Source organism: Ascaphus truei, chromosome 6, assembly GCF_040206685.1.
Source record: "Ascaphus truei isolate aAscTru1 chromosome 6, aAscTru1.hap1, whole genome shotgun sequence".
In the NCBI taxonomy this organism is placed as follows: Eukaryota; Metazoa; Chordata; class Amphibia; order Anura; family Ascaphidae; genus Ascaphus; species Ascaphus truei.
This window is the reverse complement of record NC_134488.1, coordinates 139390847-139412385: the sequence shown is the minus strand read 5'-3', so window position 1 is coordinate 139412385 and position 21539 is coordinate 139390847. Positions and strand designations below refer to the sequence as shown.

At 44.7% G+C, this 21539-nt stretch overlaps 1 protein-coding gene across 1 annotated transcript in view; it reads left to right on the top strand.

Annotated features, from left to right (window-relative positions):
- LOC142497992 (guanylate-binding protein 1-like) overlaps positions 1-21539 on the top strand; it is an 851842-nt gene that overhangs the window by 636002 nt on the left and 194301 nt on the right. The window lies entirely within an intron of this gene.

The following is a 21539-nucleotide window of genomic DNA, read 5'->3' as shown; positions in this document are numbered from 1 at the left end:
AATAGCTCCGCCAACAAAAGTTGGCAAGAAGCTGGAGCTGAGCGGCGAGAGGGACCAGAAAAAAAATCATCCCCTTTCCTGGCTCGGATAGATGCCGGGGGGATCCAGAGCTGATACCAAGGAATATCAGCACCGGACCCCCCCGGCATGCATTCGAGGCAGAAAAAATGCATGTACAGCCCACTTCATTACCTTAGCGGGTAACCGCTAAGGCAATGAAGGGGTTAACCCACCGTGGCAGCTTTATTGTGGGTAGCGGGGGTGCGTGAAGGGGGTATGTGGCCCTTGGTGTGAGTTTAGGGCTTGCGGGGGGTTGCGGGAGCACTTAACCCCTTCAGGACCGTAGCAGTTAATACCGCTACGGCCATGAAGGGGTTAACCCCTCCTGCTACCCCCCCCCCCCGCAAGCCCTAAACAAACCACCGTTGGGGCTAATACCCCCTTCACCCACTCCTGCTACCCACAATAAAAAACAATCACACACAGCAGCCCAACACTAAATAAATAAATGTAAAAGAAAAAATTAATAAATGAATATATATATATATTAGAAAAAAAGAAGAGAAAAAAAGCGCCCGATCCTTGTATAAAATCAGATAAACAATTTTTAATAAATCATGGACAGACAAATGCACACTCACACTTTGTCAATAAAATTAAGGCATGTTATGGGACCAGCCCATGCACCAGGTTGAAGACTCCACGGTAACCTCCGCAAGATAGCATCCGAAATGGCTCCAATTACACGTTTGTTGTCGCCGCAATAACCGGAATGGGTAATCTTCCTTTAGACTGAAGCTTTTCAGTACCATGCGGCCGCCATTGCTCTCACATGAATCAGGGACCAGGAAGATCTTCACTGACGTCCTCACACTGGCGTCTGGACTGCTCGACCACCGTAGTTTCAATGCCACGTGACCCTACGCGTTTCTTCCGTCTTAGCGGATTTCATCAGGTGATAGATTCCAATTGAACTGTCTGCTGTTAAATAGTCCCATTGACCAATAAATTGTGTTCTTCCACAAGTGTGTTCAATTCAATTAGTATCTTTAGGTCATCTGTGCTAGATATAACTAGTATAATTAGCAGTTTAAACAGTTGCTAGATAAATTAAAAACACTCAAAAAAAAGGTTTAACATAAATTATAACATCATTGTTAAAAATCAAGTACATTAGGAAAATCACCTTAATGAGACATTTCACCATGCAAAACAAAGAACAACAAAATATATTCAATACACGAGAAATTGCTTGTATTGATGCAATGACTGCATTATTGATGGAAGGTACGCAAGCAGAGAATTCAATACACTTACTAAATCCAAGTCAATTATCCGTATATGAGTCAGATAACCTTACACCATTGAACAGGAATCATGATAACATTACATCACAATCAGTGACAACCTTAAATCCAGTCATGGAACCAACTCTGTATGGGCAAACTGACCTTGATTTAATAGAAGATACAAAAATAGTCCATTCCCCATTTTCAGCCAAGTCCACACATTTTCCTTAACATTCTAAAGGATCATTTGTAGAAACATTCTACACTATGGTACTCAAAGACTTTGAATCAATGTGTCTAAATACCACCTCTATACAAAATAGAAATCTATCAAAAGAGGAGAATATTGCACTTAAGGAACTTTGCAGTATGAATAATCTTGTCATCAGACAAGCAGATAAAGGAGGGGGCATAGTCCTGCAAGATAGAACTGATTATCTCTCTGAAGCCTATCGATTATTAGGTGATAACACCTCCTATCTGGTTTTGGATAAAGACCCAATGGAAGAGTTCCAGGGTCAATATAAGGACTTACTCACCAGGGCCCTAGTTATGGACATTACTAATAAAGCAGAATTTGGTTTTCTTTACATACGGTTTCCCAGAACACCCATTTTTTATCACATTCCTAAGTTACATAAACACATTTCCATTCCCCCTGGTAGACCCATAGTTTCGGGGGTGGAGTCGATGACATCCAGCGTGTCCCAATATGTGGACTATTTTTTACAACCCATAGTGAGTAGATTAAAATCATAATTGAGGGACACGCTGCATGTCCTTGACTCCATCTCTGAAATTAAATGGAAACCTACATATGTTTGGGCTACATGTGACATAACATCTTTATACACATGTATAAAGCACCATAAAGGTATAGAAGAGATCAAACATTTCCTTGATATGGACACCAACATAGGTAATATATAGTCCACATTTATTTTACAGGCCATTTCTTTCATCTTAGAGCACAATTATTTTTTGTTTGAGAACAAATATTATTTACAGATCTGTGGGACGGCCATGGGCACGAGGTTCGCCCTCAGCTATGCGAACCTCTACACGGGTTTGTGGGAGGAACTCCATGTTTGGGGTGATGCAGATCTGGGGGCGGGCCTTGTGTACTATGGCCGCTACATAGATGACATTATTATAATTTGGGATGGTGACTTGGAACATTTAGAGCACAAATTAAATTCATTTAACAATAATGACATGGATCTTAAGTTCACATTCAATATTAATCAAAATAGTATAGTTTTTCTGGATCTTGAACTGGAGCCTGGTCCTAGTGGTGATATCATCACCAAAACTCACTTCAAAACGGTTGCAACAAATAGTTATTTACACAACAAAAGTAACCATTATAAAAGATGGTTGGACAATATCCCCAGGGGCCAATTTCTCAGAATCAGGAGAAATTGTTCTCTATATTCTGATTTTTTGGCCCAGGGGGAATTATTGGTCCAAAGGTTTCTAGCCAGAGGTTATAATGTTCACACCATATTAGAAACATTTCGACAAGTCAGTATGTTAGATCGAATGTCTTTGCTCAGTAAATCTAAAAAGGAATATTTGAAAGATAGACTGGTGAATGTTAACACAAAGGATAGCTCTGTCAAATCACCATTACAGTATTCATTACGACTTATAATAACTCGGTGAAAGGTATCACATCAATTCTAAATAAACACTGGAGCATATTGTTGAGGGACCCTATAATTGGGCAGAAGTTACCACCAAAAATTCCTATCATCTATAAGAAAGCCAGAAATTTGAAAACAATGTTGGCTCCTAGTCGCTTAAAACAGACCATTGATCTCCCCATAACTAGACCAATAACAAAAGGCAATTCCACCTGTGGTCGCAACAGATGCTTAACTTGCAGACATATTTGCAAAAATGATCAAATAATTTCATATCACAACAAATCTACTCATACAGTTAAAGGCCATATGAATTGTTTATCTTCATTTGTTATTTATGTTATCACATGTTTATGTGGTTATCAGTACAGTATGTGGGGAGAGCCACACGGAATTTAAGTACAAGATTCCTAGAGCACAGACGAAACATTATACATGGAATCACCACACATAATCTGTCTAGACATTTCTTGGAAAAGCACAATAAGGATCCATCTTCTTTGGGGGTGATGGGTTTAGAACAAATTCCTTCAACACTGCTTAGTGGTGATAGAGTCAAAAGACTGAATCTAAGGGAGACCTATTGGATATACATGTTGGAAACATTGAGCCCAGGAGGTCTCAATGACTGTATTGATACCAGCACTATTGTATAACATTTCCATTTAACACACCGATGGGATCTCAGAGGTCTGGGTTGAGCGTGTTAACCATGCTCCCTCTGTGTTTTCCCAAATGGAGGATTGAATGGGGGACCCCTGGTCAGAACTGTACATTATCACAACTATTTCAGGTATTTATATATTATCACACACACACCACTGTTAAGGTTTCACGAATATTCACACCTAATTCAATACATTTAATTCACTTTTCTTTGATCTAATATAATTATTTAGTACACATTGTTATAACACTCATAGAACAGTCACAATATATTCATATTATTGTAAGTATATTTGACACATAATGTTTAATTCACATACACTAGATAGTTCACAATTTTAAACATTCATTGTTTAGTTTAGTATAATAATATTTATATTCATACACTATACACTAGCACATCCATGATTGCTGACTCTTTGCCATTACATCTCTTTATTACATCCTTTCAATTTGCTGCGCTGGCTGCACTTCCTTTCCTGCATAAGATTTCTCACTACAAAAGTGGAATGTTTATCTCCACATTTCCATCCCCACAGGATACATCCCCTCAAGTCATGACACAATTTATACAATTTATACACAATCTAATCAATTGATTTCTCTATCACCATTTTAGTGGAAACATTATTATTTTTTGCTTACTTAGAACTGTCAATAGCTTCAGTATTTAATCTGAATTGGTATATTTAATATATAAGTATTCAATGTGTTAACAGATTTAATAATCTATTCCTGTCTCCATATGTAGATTTTCCTGCCTAAGAACCATCACAGACATGGTTAGCAATATCAGAATGGATTTTCTTAAATATATGTATGTGTCTTAGCTCTCATAGCTATTAGGCTATTGATTCCAACTTTGCATGTTAAAAATGTTCATTGTTTCATCTCTTCCTTATATAATACACGGAGAGCAATATCTCTAATTGTCTCTTTATTTCAAGCTTGTTTTAGTTACATTCAGGTTAAAATATTTAGGCACTTTTAATAATTTTATAAATGTTATAGTTTATACAATATTGTCCTTTATATAACTATTATGTATATTTGATTGGTTTATATATGTGAGTCTTTATTAGGTCCATTACAATCATCTATTTAGGATAAAGTTTGTGTTTATTTAATTAATTACACAACTGGACATTTAAAAAACCATACAGTACAGTATCAATGTAATGTCAATCTTACTCTCCAACAATTTATATGTGATCACATTATCCTTACTACAGATTTTTAACAATGATGTTATAATTTATGTTAAACCTTTTTTTTGAGTGTTTTTAATTTATCTAGCAACCGTTTAAACTGCTAATTATACTAGTTATATCTAGCACAAATGACCTAAAGATACTAATTGAATTGAACACACTTGTGGAAGAACACAATTTATTGGTCAATGGGACTATTTAACAGCAGACAGTTCAATTGGAATCTATCCCCTGATGAAATCCGCTGAGACGGAAGAAACGCGTAGGGTCACGTGGCATTGAAACTACGGTGGTCGAGCAGTCCAGACGCCAGTGTGAGGACGTAAGTGATGATCTTCCTGGTCCCTGATTCATGTGAGAGCAATGGCGGCCGCATGGTACTGAAAAGCTTCATTCTAAAGGAAGATTACCCATTCCGGTTATTGCGGCAACAACAAACGTGTAATTGGAGCCATTTCGGATGCTATCTTGCGGAGGTTACCATGGAGTCTTCAACCTGGTGCATGGGCTGGTCCCATAACATGCCTTATTTTTATTGACAAAGTGTGAGTGTGCATTTGTCTGTCCATGATTTATTAAAAATTGTTTATCTGATTTTATACAAGGATCGGGCGCATTTTCTCTTCTTTTTTTCTAATAGGTACGTTGGGAGGTTGGTGAGCCCAAGAAGAAGCAGCCTGGACTTTATTATTGTCATTATCATGGACTCATATGGATTTAAGTATCATTATTTTTATTTTTAGTTTTTTCCTAATTCATGGCTTATTTTTAATAATTTTCATGGTACTTACAACATTAGTTATTTAGTTTAAGTAACATTTTTACCTATTTTCATCCATATATCACAACAGTGTGATTATTCCAATTTTTCATTTTTTCTATTTTTTATTTTTATGCACATTTTTTAATTTAATTTTTTTTTAGGCTATACCTATTTTACTATAATTGCAACTATATTTGTTTCATACCACAAGCATATTGGCATGTTATACTTTTATTAGGCATCTGTGCTGGGTGCAACATCTTGACACAATTGATCAGGGCTGCAGCAATTTGGGTGTAGTGTGTGAAGGGCGCTGTCTTTATTCTTGATATATATATATATATATAACAACAACACCTATAACCCCTAACATACACATATATGCACATCAATGATACTATAGACAGGCGGGGGCCCTAAGGGTGTTACCCGCAGGCCTGCAGTACCAATTATGTGCCCCCCCAAATTAATGAATAAACACATACATACTTTTAAAGAAATAAACCCCCCCTAACACATAGAAGTATAGTTATGGCCACAATTACTATTATCCACAAAGGGATAATAGTGAATGTGCCCATTTTAAATACATTAACAGCAATAAATACATTAAATACATATAGTACTCACCCATGTCCGGCTGCAACGATGAAGGCCATCCTCATCTTCATCCTGGCCATGCCCCCTCCGCTGCTGCAAAACATACACAACAATGAAAATATCCAAAGTAATGTCCCCAAACCCCTTAATCACCATAGCGGTTATTAACCGCTACAGTCATAAAGGGGTTAACCCACCCTCACTCACCACTCGGGATGCCTATATACCATCCCACAGTAACCCCCCAGCCCCCCCAGCCCACGAGGCCTAACCACCCTCACCCACTACCCACAAGGGAGGCCTACCCACATACCGTTGGGGAACACCCCACCCCCCCCAACACCTACAGTACAATAATGTCCAAAATAAGTATTATCCAGATAGGGATAATAGATTATTTGGCCATTATTAAAAACATTAACTAACATATTCAAATAAATTAAGTACTACTAACCTTGTCAACAAGAAGTCTCATTCGCCAGCAACATCCTTGTCTTGCCCACAAAAAAGCATAGCCAATACAATGCCAATACATTGCAATTACATTGAGATATCAATTAACCCCTTAAATACCATATCGGATAATAACCTCAAAGTTAATTAAGGGGTTAAGCCACACTGGCCCGATACCCACCCTTCACCCATGAATTTGTACATTGACTTCATCATGCAAATATATATATATATATATAAATATATATACAGAGAGAGAGAGAGATGGTTTCTGTCACAATATATATATATATCTCTCCCTCGCTCTCTCTCTCTGTGTATATATATATATATACAGATATATATATATATATATATATATATATATATATATATATATATATATATATATATATATACAGAGAGAGAGAGAGAGAGAGAGAGAGAGATATATATATATATAGATATAGTGACAGAAACCAGGGGATGGTAATAAATTCCATATATAGGGCTCCCAGGATACTGAACAGTTTCAATCCTGTTTGGCCTGGGAGAGCAGCCTTATAATACATGCACTCCATCCCACAGTTTGGCAAGTGCTGGAACTGAGGGGTGAGAGATCCAGACCAGAGTTTGTCTGCCTGATTTCTGTCACCTGTCATGCTAATTAGAAATCAGGTATGTAAGACTAATTTCCTGTTTGCTCTCCCCTCTCCCCAAAAAGCCTGGAGGCTGGAAGGTTGCTGAACTACAGTGGGGAGAAGCCTCTTCCCCAAACAGGTTCAATCATTCTGTTCATTTGTCTAAGACTGCAAAGTACCTTGTTTTGTTGTTGGAAGTGGAAAAGCCACTTCCACCCTGAGTTAGGGAAATCTAAGTTAAGTTATTGCTCAGGTGAGCAGCTTATGTTTTTGATGTGTTTCTGTTGTATGCACTGTGGCAGTCTCAGTGCCTGGGACTGAATAAACCAGGCATAGCCTGTTTAAAGGAACAGTACGTGATGCCTCATCATTTAACCTACCCTAAAAGACCGTGTTCTAACAGTCCCGGACAAACGGCGGAGCCCTGGAGTAAGCTGTTTGTCACATATGGTGGAGAATGCGGGCAGAACACTAAAAGGTCTGCGGGTTAAAGAACTTTAAAAAAAAAAAAAAAAAAAAGAGGAGGTTTTTTTTTCTCTTTTCTCCTCTCCAAACAAGATGGAAGACGTGGTGAGTGCGCTGGTACGCAATGTCGCTGTCCAGAAAGACGCGAATGAAACCCAGCAACAGCTGTTAATAGCCCAGCAAAAGACTAATGCAAATCAGCAACAGACGAATGCAGCCCTGCAAGAGGCGAATGCAAACCAGCAACAGACGAATGCAGCCCTGCAAGAGGCGAATGCAAACCAGCAACAGACGAATGCAACCCAGCACCAGCTGTTAATAGCCCAGCAGGAGGCGACTGCAGCTCTGCAAATCGCGAATGCAAACCAGCAAGAGACAAACCGCTTGCTGAGAGAGGAGCAACAACGGTTCGCTCAGGGCTTACAGCAGGAACTCAAGATCCTGAGGGGGACTATCAGTAACCTTCCTCTGGCAGAGGCAGCCCCAGTTCCGAAAATGACCAGGGCAAGCCACTACCTTCAGAAGATGGGACCCTCAGATGATGTGGAAGCCTATCTTCTCACGTTTGAACGCACGGCACAGAGAGAGGGATGGCCAGAAGCTGAGTGGGCTGGTCTAATCGCACCCTTCCTAAGCGGCGAACCCCAGAAGGCTTACTGTACTGTGTTAAAATAGACACTAAACAGGTCTAAGAAATCTACTGTAAACCCCCAATAGGCATAGGTATCAAGTATTTCTGGCTATTGCAGAACTATTGTTAATCACTGTAGTATCTTTGAAAATTTTCATGCATCTATAATCGTTATTGGGTGGTATGGAACACGAGGTAAGTACTCATCAGTTTTAGTGTCAAACCCTATTCCACACTCTAAGTGGCTAAAGTATCCAGATGTAGTGATCGTATATGGATAGGCACTGTGGTTCTAATAGTACAGTGAAATTGAGCAAAGATGTTTAAGGATGCACCCGTGGTCACCCACAGACAGCGTATGCGTCTACGGCGTGTGCACAAGTTGCTGACGGCCCACTGCGTCTAGCAAGGTAAGTATAGTGATAGTGACTAGAATGGTATTGCCAATCAGAGATTCCCATAGAGGGAAAAATGGGCATATTACACTTCAAGGTATGTTCTAGGAGTAATGTATTGTTTAATCGCCACTTCGCCGTTGACATGAAGCAGGTGTAAATGGGTTAATTCTTAGTACATATTGCTAAGCAGTGTCTCGCTAAAGAGTGCAGTGCGTTCCCCGCTCGAAACGGTCCAGGTACAAATACATTGAGTAAATTTATGCACTGGTACAGTGTTACTAGTGTTTCTAGCGACAGTGCTCTTTTCCCTGCAAGGAAAGAGAGTGCATTTGTGCCCTCTAGTAGCTATCTATTGTGTTGCACAAGGCGGTTGTTTAGTCCCACAGATGTACTGCTCTATTAGGGTACAGTTCACATACGTACAGATCTATGTTTAGTCAGAAATTCTGATTGCGCATGCGTCGACCTCAGCGAGTGCTGCTACGTATGTCATGAGACTCTGTCAGACTCTACGGAGGGCAACTGATTGTCGTGCTACTCGTTGCAGTTGTTGGTGAGTGTAATTAAAACGTTATCACGCCAGGGAATATCAATGGGTCCCTATTGGTAAAGGGGCCAGGTTTAGATGCCGAGTCTGTTCGAATCCTGCTTTGCAGTCCGCACTATGCGGTGAAGTACAGAAGTTTGCCGTACCTCCCCTAGCACCCTTGATAGGTGTCCACAGACCCTGTAACAAGATGCGTATATTCGGTATCCCCGCTGAATAAGTAGGTATGGGTATTGTTAATGGCCAAAGTGGCTGGCCGTGGTACTCAGTAGTACTTTAATTAACAGTGGGTTACGTTTAGTTATTCCCTTGCGACTAAGCAATGTCGGATCGGGAAGTACATACAGGGCCCCCGCTGGAAACGGGACAGGTATATGAGTGGGCTAGATTGTGGGCTAGATTTTAGAACAGTGACCGGGCGTAGTTCCAGATACTTAGACAGAGTCGCATCAGAGAGTAAAACAGGGCTCCCGTTAAAACCGAGATAGGTAATGAGTGGGCTAGATAGTAGAACAGTTGCCGGGCGCAACTCCAGATAGTGTCCTGGATTCCCAATTGGTTTTGCTCCGATATTTCAACTGAGAACACAGTGAATGAAAATATTCTATTTACAATTTAATAGAGTGTGTAGTGATTGCAGAACACCCCTGCCTATGGCAGGGCTAACACCTCTTTAAATGGGTGTATCAAGTCATAGATGAATATGGTCAGTTTGAAGCCGAGTTTGCAGCGCTACAGTGAAACAATTGAGCTGTGCTCATTTGCAGCTACAGGAGGTTATTAGTAGATTATATCGGCAGAGACCCGACATGCTGCATGTTTCGTCGCTTCCTTGCGACTTCTTCCGGGGTGGGCGTGTCTGCTTCTCCAGTCGCTTTTTTATACCCGGTGGTTGTCATAGTGACCCTAGGACGCGTGTGTTGCCGAGTGGTGGTGGTGGTGCAGGGGTACTGCACACAGGTAATGTACTTTAAAACTCTGACCAAAGCTTTTGGTGTGAATGGTATTCACAGTGCTCAATCATATGAGTATAGTTCAAGAAGAAAACCTACATGTGATGACAGTAATTTAAAGGAAAGAAGTAAACACGAAACCTTCATTGATGCTAGATGGATATTGTGTATTGAGTAGATATATCCATCTGGCCTCACGTTGCAAGAGCTTCTTATCCCAGTCTCCTCTACGGACACTTGGAGGTATGTGGTCTATCCCTTAGAATGTCAGTGTATTAATGCTCCCTGCATGATGTTCTCTGACATGGCGGGAAACAGGGGTGTCTAGAGAGTTCCTTATGGACCCAATGTGCTCCAGTACACGTTTCTTCAATTCCCTTTTGTTTTTTCCAACGTACTTTTTGTCACATATGCATGTGGCAAGATAGATGATTCCTGTGCTCTTGCAGTTGATAAAATGTTTTATATTGAAGGTTTTGTTGTCCCCCGTATTCGTGAAGTTTTTACTTTCCTTCATATAGCTACATGCCTTACAATGATGGCATTTGTATGAGCCTTTAACACTAAGCCATGTTCTGCTTTTCTTGTTTTTTACAGTAAAATGGCTGTGTACAAGATGGTCCTTAATGTTGGCTGCCCGTCTCCATACCACAGAAGGACGATTTTTTAGGACCAGTCTGAGGTCGTCGTCATTTGTCAAGATATGCCAATGTTTGGTTAATATTCTGTTCATATCTCTCCACTGATTGTGAAATGTGGTAATGCATCGTATTTCATTTGTTTTTGTTTTTTCGTCTTGTATTTTAGGTTTCAATAAATCGTGGCGTGGAGTCTTGAGGGCTCGATGATACGCTGTTTTTAATTGACGTTTGGAGTATCCCCTTGCAATGAAGTTATTTCTCATTTCAATGCTTTGCTCTTTAAAGGCCATTATATCTGAGCAGTTTCTCCTTATCCGCAGATATTGGCCTGTGGGGATACCCCTGATGAGGGGTTGGGGGTGGAAACTGTCGGCTCTTAGATAGCTGTTTGTTGCAGTTTTCTTTTTATGATTATTAGTAGAGAGATTACACTGATACGTAAATCAAGAAAGGTGATGCTGCTAGCACTTACACTGGCGACACACTTTATTCGAGCTCGGCTAGTCCCACGAATTCGGGTATACCCGGGTGTATTGAGGTTTGTGACTGTTTTCTGCCCGAGTGTATTGAGTTATTTTCCGGCAGGGATTGAAGCATTTTATTCCCGCTGGCTGCAATACTGCACAGTACATATATATATACTGCATTACAATTCATGAATTTATGCCATCTGGTAGACACGCGAAGCATTGCAGCCTATTAAATCCTAATCATTATCATTTAACAGATCAGCCGCCCATCAGCCAGGCATGAACCCAGGCTGGGAAGGCAAATGCAACGGGGCTTGTCAGAGGTGAGGAGCGGCGCATTCCAGGTATCTGCCAGGTACATACCGGGTATTTGCTCGAATAAAGTGTGTCGGTGCAGTATCTCTGAAGTGAGCTTCAGATTGTGATCATTGCAGTTCAGCAGTTTAAGGAAGGTCTCTAGCTCCTTTTTTGAGCCGTTCCAAAGTAAAAGGATGTCATCTATATACCGGATCCATAGGTCTATGTGGTCCGTATACAGAGACATGCCTTCTGAGAAAACACTGATCTCCTCCCACCAGCCCAAATATAGGTTGGCGTAGGTAGGGGCACATGTAGTCCCCATCGCTGTTCCCTGTATTTGGAGATAGTATTTGGAGTCGAACAAAAAATAATTGTGTTGTAGTACAAACTCCAGAAGCTCAATGATGAAGGCATTATGATCAGAGAACAGACGGCTACGTGAGGAGAGAAAGTGTTTAACTGCTAGAAGACCAAATTCGTGTTTTATACTTGTATACAATGATTCAACGTCAAAACTGACCAAAAGCGTGTTTTTATTTACCTGTATCCCTTCCAGTCTATTAAGAACATCCTTTTGTCCTGTACGAAGGAAGGCAAAGATGTTACAAAATTCCTAAGTACTTTGTCGATGTAGATACTGGAATTCTCAGTGAGTGAGCCAATTCCTGACACTTTAGGTCTCCCTGGTGGTTTGTGGATGTTCTTATGTACTTTGGGGATGCTGTAGAAAGTAGCTACAGTGGGTTGTCTTGAGGTCATAAAGTCGCATTCATTTTTTGTTATGACTGTTTTCCAGGCCTTTGCTTAGTATTGATTCTAGAGCTTTTTGGAATATTGTGGTTGGATCATTGGGAAGGATCCTATAGCATTGTTTGTCTCTCAGAATTCTGAGGTTCTCAGTTTTGTAGTCTTCTGTGTTAAGTATTACAAGATTCCCTCCTTTGTCTGCTGGTTTGATTGTAATTTCATGCATATTTTTTATTAATAGCCTATCACAAAGCTCCCGTCACAGGCAAATTATTAAAACTGGTGGCAGCGGCGGGATTGAACTGGACCTGTATTACAGTGTACTGAGGGATACTGTAATATGGTGGGAACTCGATGGTAATTGCGAGTTCCTGGGTCTATAGATATTGAACACACGATAGTGCAACAAGTAACACAAGTTGTAACACCACCTCACTGCTGCGACCCAGAACCATGAGTGAAGAGGAAGGCTCATACGTCCTGCGGACTAGAACTCAGCTGAAGGACAAGTGCCGTGAATATGGACTGGAATATGAGAACCAGGCGGTCGCAGACATGATAGCAGCAATCATGGACCATGAAGCCCGGCTTGCAGTGCCTCAGGATACAGCTCAGCTTGCCCTTGTACAGCCGTCCATAGATCAGGGAATGAACCCAGTGCCGGGGTGGCAGAATCCTGGGGAGGGGACAAGTGCACCTCCCCGGGACCAGTGCAACAGGAGGGGCACTGGTGGCTGCGGCTACCAGTCCGTTTACCCCTGAAATGTTGGCACTGATTACAGCGTGGGGAGACCGAGGGACACCGGAGGAGCGGCTACAGTTTATCTCTATGGCAGTGAACAGACCCGCTTATTGCCCCCCGGTCCAACCCCGCAAAGATGAACTCCAACTGGACAAGCACAGTCTCACCAAGTATGTGGAAGGCACTGATCGGATCGACATGTTTTTAAAGAATTTTGAAACGCAGTGCCGGCGGTACGGGGTGCTTCCCCAGCATAGGGTTGCACGCTTGGACCCGCTACTCTCCGGCTTGGCTAAGCAGACATTAATGGCGCTTCCAGAGGATTATGCTGATGATTATGCCCACCTGAAAGAACTATTGCTATTTCAGCACGGTTTACCCCTGAAGCTTACCGGGGTAAACTCCGGCAGGAGGAGTGCCAGCCTCAGGAGACCTACGTCACCTATGTGACCCGCATGGCTTTATATGGAATCCGCTGGGTGGAGGGCTATGAGGCCAGGACTTACCAATGCCTGCTGGACCTCATCTTTCAGGAGCAACTCATGCAGAAGTGCCCGCCGGCGGTGAGGGCTTGGGTGTATGACAAAAAGCCCAAGACTTACACGAAGGCGGCGAGGCTGGCAGATGATTATGTGGCCAGCCGATCCCTGATGCCCACCAAGGCACCCGCCAAAGCGGCGCCGGCGCCAGCCAAGAAAACTCCCAATACCCCCCAATGGACTCAGAGGCCGCCTGCGGGCAGCGGTCCACAAAAGGCGGGGGAGCTCCGGCACAAGCGCCGGTGCTACAACTGTAACAGCACTGATCACCTCAGACCAGACTGCCCGGAACCCCTGCGTTCCAGCGGACCCCATCGGGGGCAACGCACCCCAGCTGCGAAGCCGGTAGCCCACGTGCGGGTAGCTTCCACCAAAGAACCTTGACCGGTCATGGAAACAACTCCCAACGAGACGTCCAATGTCACCCCTATCACGGTTTCATCAGTGCCTACAGCCAGGAGCAGAGGACATCTCAGCACGGACCTGCAGCAGACGGACAGCCAGAGCAGACATCTCACCCCGGTCACAGTCGGTGACGGCAAACAGTCGGTTTGCTGGATTCAGGAGCTGCAGTGACCCTGGTCCGACCTGATATGGTCCGGCCAGAGGAATTGATCCCAGGCCCTGGGATGCAGATCATTGTGGCCGACGGAGAGCCACATTTCCTGCAAGTGGCCATAATCTTTTTGGATTGGGGGGAGGGCAAGGGTGTGTGGGAGGTGGGGGTTTTACCCAGTTTGGATGCCGAGGTACTTCTTTGCAACGATCTGGGACCGATGACCTGCACCTATGACCGGGTGCCCAAGCCCGCTGCAGTGGCAGCGGGTTACCCGGAGCCAGACAGCGGCAATGGCGGAGGCGCCAGTCCCCCAGCCTTTGGGACCAACGTTAGCGGAGGGCGCAGAGGAGCTCGGGGAGGTAAGCCAGGATCAGTTGCAACCACAGACTGACTTACTGTTCCCCCTCACCCTTCTCCATTCTCCGGACACTGACATGACTGGGGGGTGGCCAGAATTAGGAGCCCAGTTTAGGGAGGCAGTGAAGACAGACCCTGCCCTGGCCGGTGTGAGATTTCAGGCGTGCGAATCTCAGGCATGGGAAGGCACTGAGCACTGCCTTTGGCATAAGGGACTCCTGTGCAGAGAGGAAGGGAACCCAGGGATAGAGGAGGGGGTGACCAGTAAGCGACAGCTAGTAGTGCCCCAGGAGTACTGACAGCAATTGTTACAGGTAGCTCACTCTATTCCGTTAGGGGGACATCAGGGGGTCACCAGAACGCGAGCCTGGTTATTACAGCGTTATTACTGGCTGGGGGCATCTCGAGATGCAAGCAATTTCTGCCACTCTTGTGATGCCTGCCAGCGAGTGGGTAAGGCGGGCGACCGTGTGAAGGCACCCCTGAGACCCCTACCGATAATAAGGGAACTCTTCCAGAAGGGAGCAATGGACCTTATAGAACCCCTTATGATTCCTAGCAGGTCAGGGAAGCGCTACATATTCACGGTGGTGGATTTTGCCACCCGGTACCCTGAGGCGGTAGCGCTTGGCACCATAAGTGCCAAGACAGTGGCAGCAGCTTTGCTGAACATTTTTGCTAAGGTAGGTTTCCCTAGTCAGATCCTAACCGATCAGGTGTCGCAGTTCATGAGTGAACTGTTACAGTGTCTCTGGGATGCATGCGGTGTACAGCACCGGCACACTACCCTTTACCATCCCCAGACAAACGGATTATGTGAAAGGTTTAACGGTACCCTGAAGCAGATGCTTCGGACCTTTATAGAGGCAGAGGGGAAAGACTCGGAGATTCATTTACAGCACTTGCTGTTTGCCTACCGAGAGGTACCGCAAGAATCTACAGGCTTCTCCCCCTTCGAGCTACTATATGGCCGCAGGGTACGTGGACCTCTGGACCTATTCCATGAGGGATGAGAAGGGGAGGCTACTGCTACTGATGCTTCAGTGATCCAGTATGTAGTAGATCTCCGAGACCGGTTAGAGATGCTCATGGGGGTGGCCCAGGACCACCTCAGGGCTGCTCAGACTAAGCAAAAGCAATGGTATGACCAGCATGCCCGTAGCAGAGAATTCATCCCAGGACAGCAGGTGCTTGTTCTCAAACCCACTCGGGAGAACAAGCTGATGGCTGCCCGGTCGGGACCATACCCGGTTATCCGAAAGGTGAATGAGTGCAACTATGTTGTACAGGTAGAGCCTGAGAGGCACAAGACATATCACATTAACATATTCAAGGAATACAGAGCACCGAGTATGGGAGCAGTGATGGCCATTTGTAGCCCACTGCTGGAGGATCCGGCAAGCAATGCTCTGCCTGATCTCCTAGGGGAGGCTAGGCAGGGAAACACTGTGGAGCATGTGGAGATAGGGGCACAGTTGAGTGCTAGGCAGAAGGGAGAAGCCAGGGACATGTTAGCTAAGTTTAGCGCCCTCTTCACTGACATGCCAGGGACCACACATCTCACAAAACACCCAGTGCACACAGGGGATCTGCAGCCTCTGCATAAGCACGCTTATAGAGTGTCAGCAGAGGTCAAGACAAGTATGGAGAGAGAGAATGGAGAGAGAGATAGAGGAGATGCTGACCCCAGGGGTAATTACTCCGTCCCAGAGCCCTTGGGCAAGTCCGGTAGTCCTAGTCCCTAAGAAGGACAAGACCACCCGGTTTTGTGTGGACTACCGATTACTCAACGCTGGGACAGTGTCAGATGTTTACCCCATGCCCCACATGGATGAGTTACTGGATGAACTCGCGGGGGCAAAGTATCTGACCACCATGGATTTGAGCAAATGCTATTGGCAAATCCCACTGACCCTGGAGGCTAGGGAGAAGTCAGCATTCATCACTCCAAGTGGCCTCTATTAGTTTTTGGTGATGCCATTTGGGATGAGGAATGCCCCGGCTACCTTCCAATGCCTGGTCAATAGGTTACTGGAAGGGATGCAGAGCTTTGCCAGGGCTTACCTAGATGACATTGCTGTCTTTAGTAATTCCTGGGAATCCCACATAGGACATGTAGCTGCAGTGCTGGATAGGATCAGAGAGGCTGTGCTTACCTTGAAACCCACTAAGTTTATGGTAGGAATGGCAGAGGTCCTGTACTTAGGGCACAGGGTGGGTGGAGGGCATCTCAAACCGGTGCAAGCCAAGGTAGAAGCCATAGTTCAGTGGCCTGTTCCAAAAACCAAGAAACAGGTCATGGCATTTTTTTTTTTTTTTTTAAACATTGTTTTTATTAGTTTTTTGTGCATACACGTCAAGGAATGCAGGATGTTGTCAATTGTATCAGGTATACACCTAACTTACAGGGAAACTTTACAAGTAACGGACGAACATTGGGGGGACCACAGGACAGGACGCAGACAGACTGACAACATCTAAGGACAAGGAAAAAGAGGGGGGAGGGGGGGGTAGGGGTGGGGGGGGGAGCGGCCTGGTAGTAGCGCTGATTCCACGTTTCGCCGGGGTCTTTCACCAATGCTGCCTTTGTTCTGCTCCAGTTCGCCTCTCAGAGGAGCTCAGATCCGGAACACATCAGGATTTCATGAGTCGGAGAATCTCTTCACCACTGTACCTCGAAGGGAGCCCTACTGTCCGATCGTCCCGTCCGACTCCCAACCCAACATCCAAGGAGAACCCATCTATCTCTATCAGAGCCATATTGTGGCCTCATTCATCCCCTGAATATCAGTCTGGGCAAGCCATAATGACCATACTTTCTCAAATTTATCGGCTGAGTCGTTAACTAAACTCGTTAACTTCTCCATTCTACAAATGAACCAAATTCTGTTTCTAATTTTATCAATAGACGGAATTGCGTTCTGATTCCACAGTGCTGCGGTCTCGCACCTCATAGCGGTAGCAAAATGTGCTATCAGCTTGTTACCCGATCTAGATACCTCGTTTGTAGGTTTACCTAATAAAAATAGCCACGGGTCCAGCTGTATTGTGAGCCCTAAAAAGATCCTCTGCAGCCAATCGCGGATCTGGGTCCAGACCGGCACTAATCTTGGGCAAGACCACAGCATGTGCACCAGATCCCCTTGTTCCCCGCACCGCCTGGGGCAGAGCGGGGAAGCCCCCCGGACAAATTTAGCTAATCTGATTGGGGTGAGATACCACCTTAATAATACCTTATATGAGTTCTCCTTCAATGTCGTGCATATGGAGCTCGAGGCCGCAGCTTTGAACACCGCAGCCCAGTCCTCGTCCTCTAATTGTGTCTGGAGATCCTCTTCCCATTGTGTCATAAAACTGGGTTTGACTGTCCTGTCTGAGTCAGTATTCACCACCTCTCTGTACAACGCAGAGATTAGTCCCCGCGTGTCGGCTCCGCGCACGCAGAGCTGTTCGAATTTGGTCAGCGGTGGTCTCACCGGGTGTGCGTTATAAAATGCCCGGACCTGGAGGTACCTCATAAAATCAGTGTTAGGTACGCCCGTTTCTGACTGTAATAGTTCAAAAGATTTGATCTTGCTTTTATCCTCCAGGTCCTTCAACCGACTAATCCCTAATTGCCGCCAGCGCGGGAAGCATTTTTCCGTCAGCCCAGGAGCAAAGTCCGGATTGCCAAATAAAGGAGCCATCAGTGTGTGTTTGGAGGTCAGAGAGCAGCTAGTTTTAGAAGCCTCCCAGACCGAGAGTGAGTTGAGCACAGAGGATAGTGGGATGAGCTTATCCTTCACCCGTGTCCTCGGGTACCAGATTAGGTCCCTGAGCTCAAGCGGGGCGCACACCTCCTTCTCCAGTGCCACCCACCTCCTGAGCCCCGGGTCCCCATGCCACTGCGTGATTTGACACAATTGTGCCGCTTTATAGTAGGACAAGACGCTCGGGACTGCCAGGCCACCAGCTTCCTTGGATTTTTGCATAATTTTCCCTTTAATTCGTGGTTTTTTATCTTTCCAAATAAATTGGGAAATAGCCTTTTGGAGCCCTGCGATGTCTGCTCTAACCACGGCAACCGGGAGAGTTTGGAACAGGTATAGAATTCGGGGAAGGATGTTCATCTTGACACTATAGATCCTCCCCAACCAAGAAATACCATATGCCTTCCATTCCTGCAGCTCTTTTTTGAGAGTCCTCAGCAGTCTGGGATAGTTCGCCGAATATAAGGAGCTCGCCTTTTTTGTGATCTGCACTCCTAGGTATTTCATGGCGGATGGACGCCATCTGAACTCAAAGTTGAGTTCTATCAACTTCTCCATTTCTTTTGGCAGGTGTAGGCTTAAGGCCTCTGATTTAGTTTGATTTATTTTGAAGCCAGAGATCTGGGCAAAACGCTCTAGAAGCTCGAACAGATTAGGCAGCGAGATAAGCGGCTTGGCAAGGGTTAGAATGATATCATCCGCGTACAGAGCCACTTTGTGCTCCTGCGAATGGATCTGTACCCCAGCGATATCAGCGTTACTCCGAATTTGTGCTGCGAGTGGTTCGATGCATAAGGCGAATAGCAGGGGCGAAAGCGGACATCCCTGCCTCGTCCCACTTTTAATTGGGAATAGTTCCGAGGGGAATCCCTGGTGAACTACTCTGGCTGACGTTGCCGTATATAGTGCTTTGACAGCCTGTTGGAATTTGCCTCCAAACCCAAATGCGCCAAGCGTGGACTCCAGGTATGGCCAATCAATCCTGTCAAAGGCCTTTTCCGCGTCTAAGCTTAGGGCCACCCCCCGAATCTCGTTGGCTCCCATGAAATCTATTATATCAACAATTCTTCTAGTGTTGTCGGCCGCTTGTCTACCTCTAATGAAGCCAACTTGATCCGGGTGGATGAGCCCCGGCAGGATTACATTTAATCTATTGGCCAGCAATTTAGCGTAGATTTTTACATCTGTGTTAATTAATGATATTGGCCGGTAACTTTGGCAGCTAGTGGGATCCTTGTCCTCTTTATGAATTACCGAGATTGACGCCTGGAGCATCTGTCCCGGAAAGGGCTCTCCTGCTAATACTCCATTAAACAGCTGGAGCATGTGTGGGGCTAAGACTCCGATAAATTTTTTGTAATACAGATTGGAGAACCCATCCGGGCCTGGGGCTTTTGATGCTTTTAAGTTTTTTACAACCGCCTCTAGTTCTTCCCTTGTGAAGTCTCGTTGCAGAGCCTCTCGCTCCTTTCTGTTTACTTGTGGCAAGGCTGCGTCTGCTAGGAATTTCTGTAGATTACTACTTGTCCTAGTATTGTGAACTACCTTCTCTCCATTGTACAGCTGTTCGTAGAATTTCGCAAACTCCCCTACTATGACTTTAGGGTTTGAGGAACTCTGGCCTCCTGCGGTCGTAATAGAATGAATGTTAAAATTTGGTTTCCTATTACGGAGTCTGGTGGCTAGCATAGTGTCCGGTTTGTTAGCTTTCTCATAGAACTTCCTCTGTGTCCAACTCATGTCTTTCTCCGCTCGGGAAGTAAGGAGGAGGTTTAGCTGAATTCTAACATCCTTCAACTCCCTCAGATCAACATCTCTACCTGTCTGGTTATGTAGAGTAGAGAGCTCATGTAACCTGTGATACAGCTGGGCTAATTTGGCTTCCTTTTTCTTTTTCCTATTTGCCGCTATACCGATTAAAACCCCCCTAATCGTGGCCTTATGAGCCTCCCATAGCAGTGATTGGGATTCTACACTGCCACTATTTATCCGGAAATACTCTGATATTTCAGATTTCACTTTGTTTTGGGTCTCCGGTATTTTGATTATTGATTCATTTAGCTTCCAGTTTGCTCCCGGGCTGGCATTACTCAATTGGGTGCATCTTAGCTCTACCGATGCATGGTCCGACCAAGTAATATCATGTATGTTTGTGTCGGAAATTTGTGGGACCATTCTGCCCGATACAAAGAAGTGGTCAATCCTACTGTAGCTGTCATGTGGGTGGGAGTAGAATGAATAACTGCGGTCTCCCTGGTGCTGCTCTCTCCATATGTCCACCAGGCTAGTCTGATTAAGGCCTTTCAGTAATGAGCTATTCCCTTCTTTCTTATTATTTTTTTGGGACGTAGATCTGTCTACCTTTGCATTCATGACTGTGTTAAAGTCGCCCCCTAGAATTATTTGTCCCTCAGCCCATACCTGCAGCTTCTGGAAGAATGTGTTGTAGAAGTCTAGCTGACCCTCGTTTGGAGCGTATATACACGCTAATGTCATTCTGACCTGTTTAAGGAGCCCGACCAGCACCAGATACCTTCCCTTTGGGTCCCTTTTAATCTTTTCAACCTGGAAGGGGGTGTGATTTTGGAATAGAATAGCTACACCTTTCTTTTTCTCTGCCCCTGATGCTAAAAAGAACTTACGAAAGCTAGAGTCAAGAAATTTTGGATTATTACGCGAGCTGAAGTGAGTCTCCTGTAGGAAGACCACGTCAGCCCCTCTCCTCTTGAATTCAGTGAAAGCGACTCTCCGCTTACGTGGACTGTTGAGCCCTTTGGCGTTCTGCGAGATGAAAATTACCTCCATTTTATGTAGTAGTGTCTGTGTGGACCTAGAATGTAAGCCGGTCTGATCTTACCCCTGACCCTGGACATGTTCTGTTCATGGACTCTGTGGTGTAGACTCCGGAAGCGCCTATTCAACCCACCGCCTGTTGGGACTGGAGAAGGAAAGGGAAAAAACATGAGGGAAGAGTACACACATAAAACACCTAAATACATCATGAGAACCGTATTGGTCTTAGAAGACCTCGGGTTCAATGCCCGGAGGAGAGATTTTCTCCCTGGACCCTCCTCCCCCTTGGTCCCTCTCTGTGGCTTCCAGAACTCGCCACAGATCTCCGGGTCAGAACCAGGTAGGTGGGATATGACCCCCCTCCTGGCGAAGACGCACATGCCTGCAGGCAGAGTGGTGG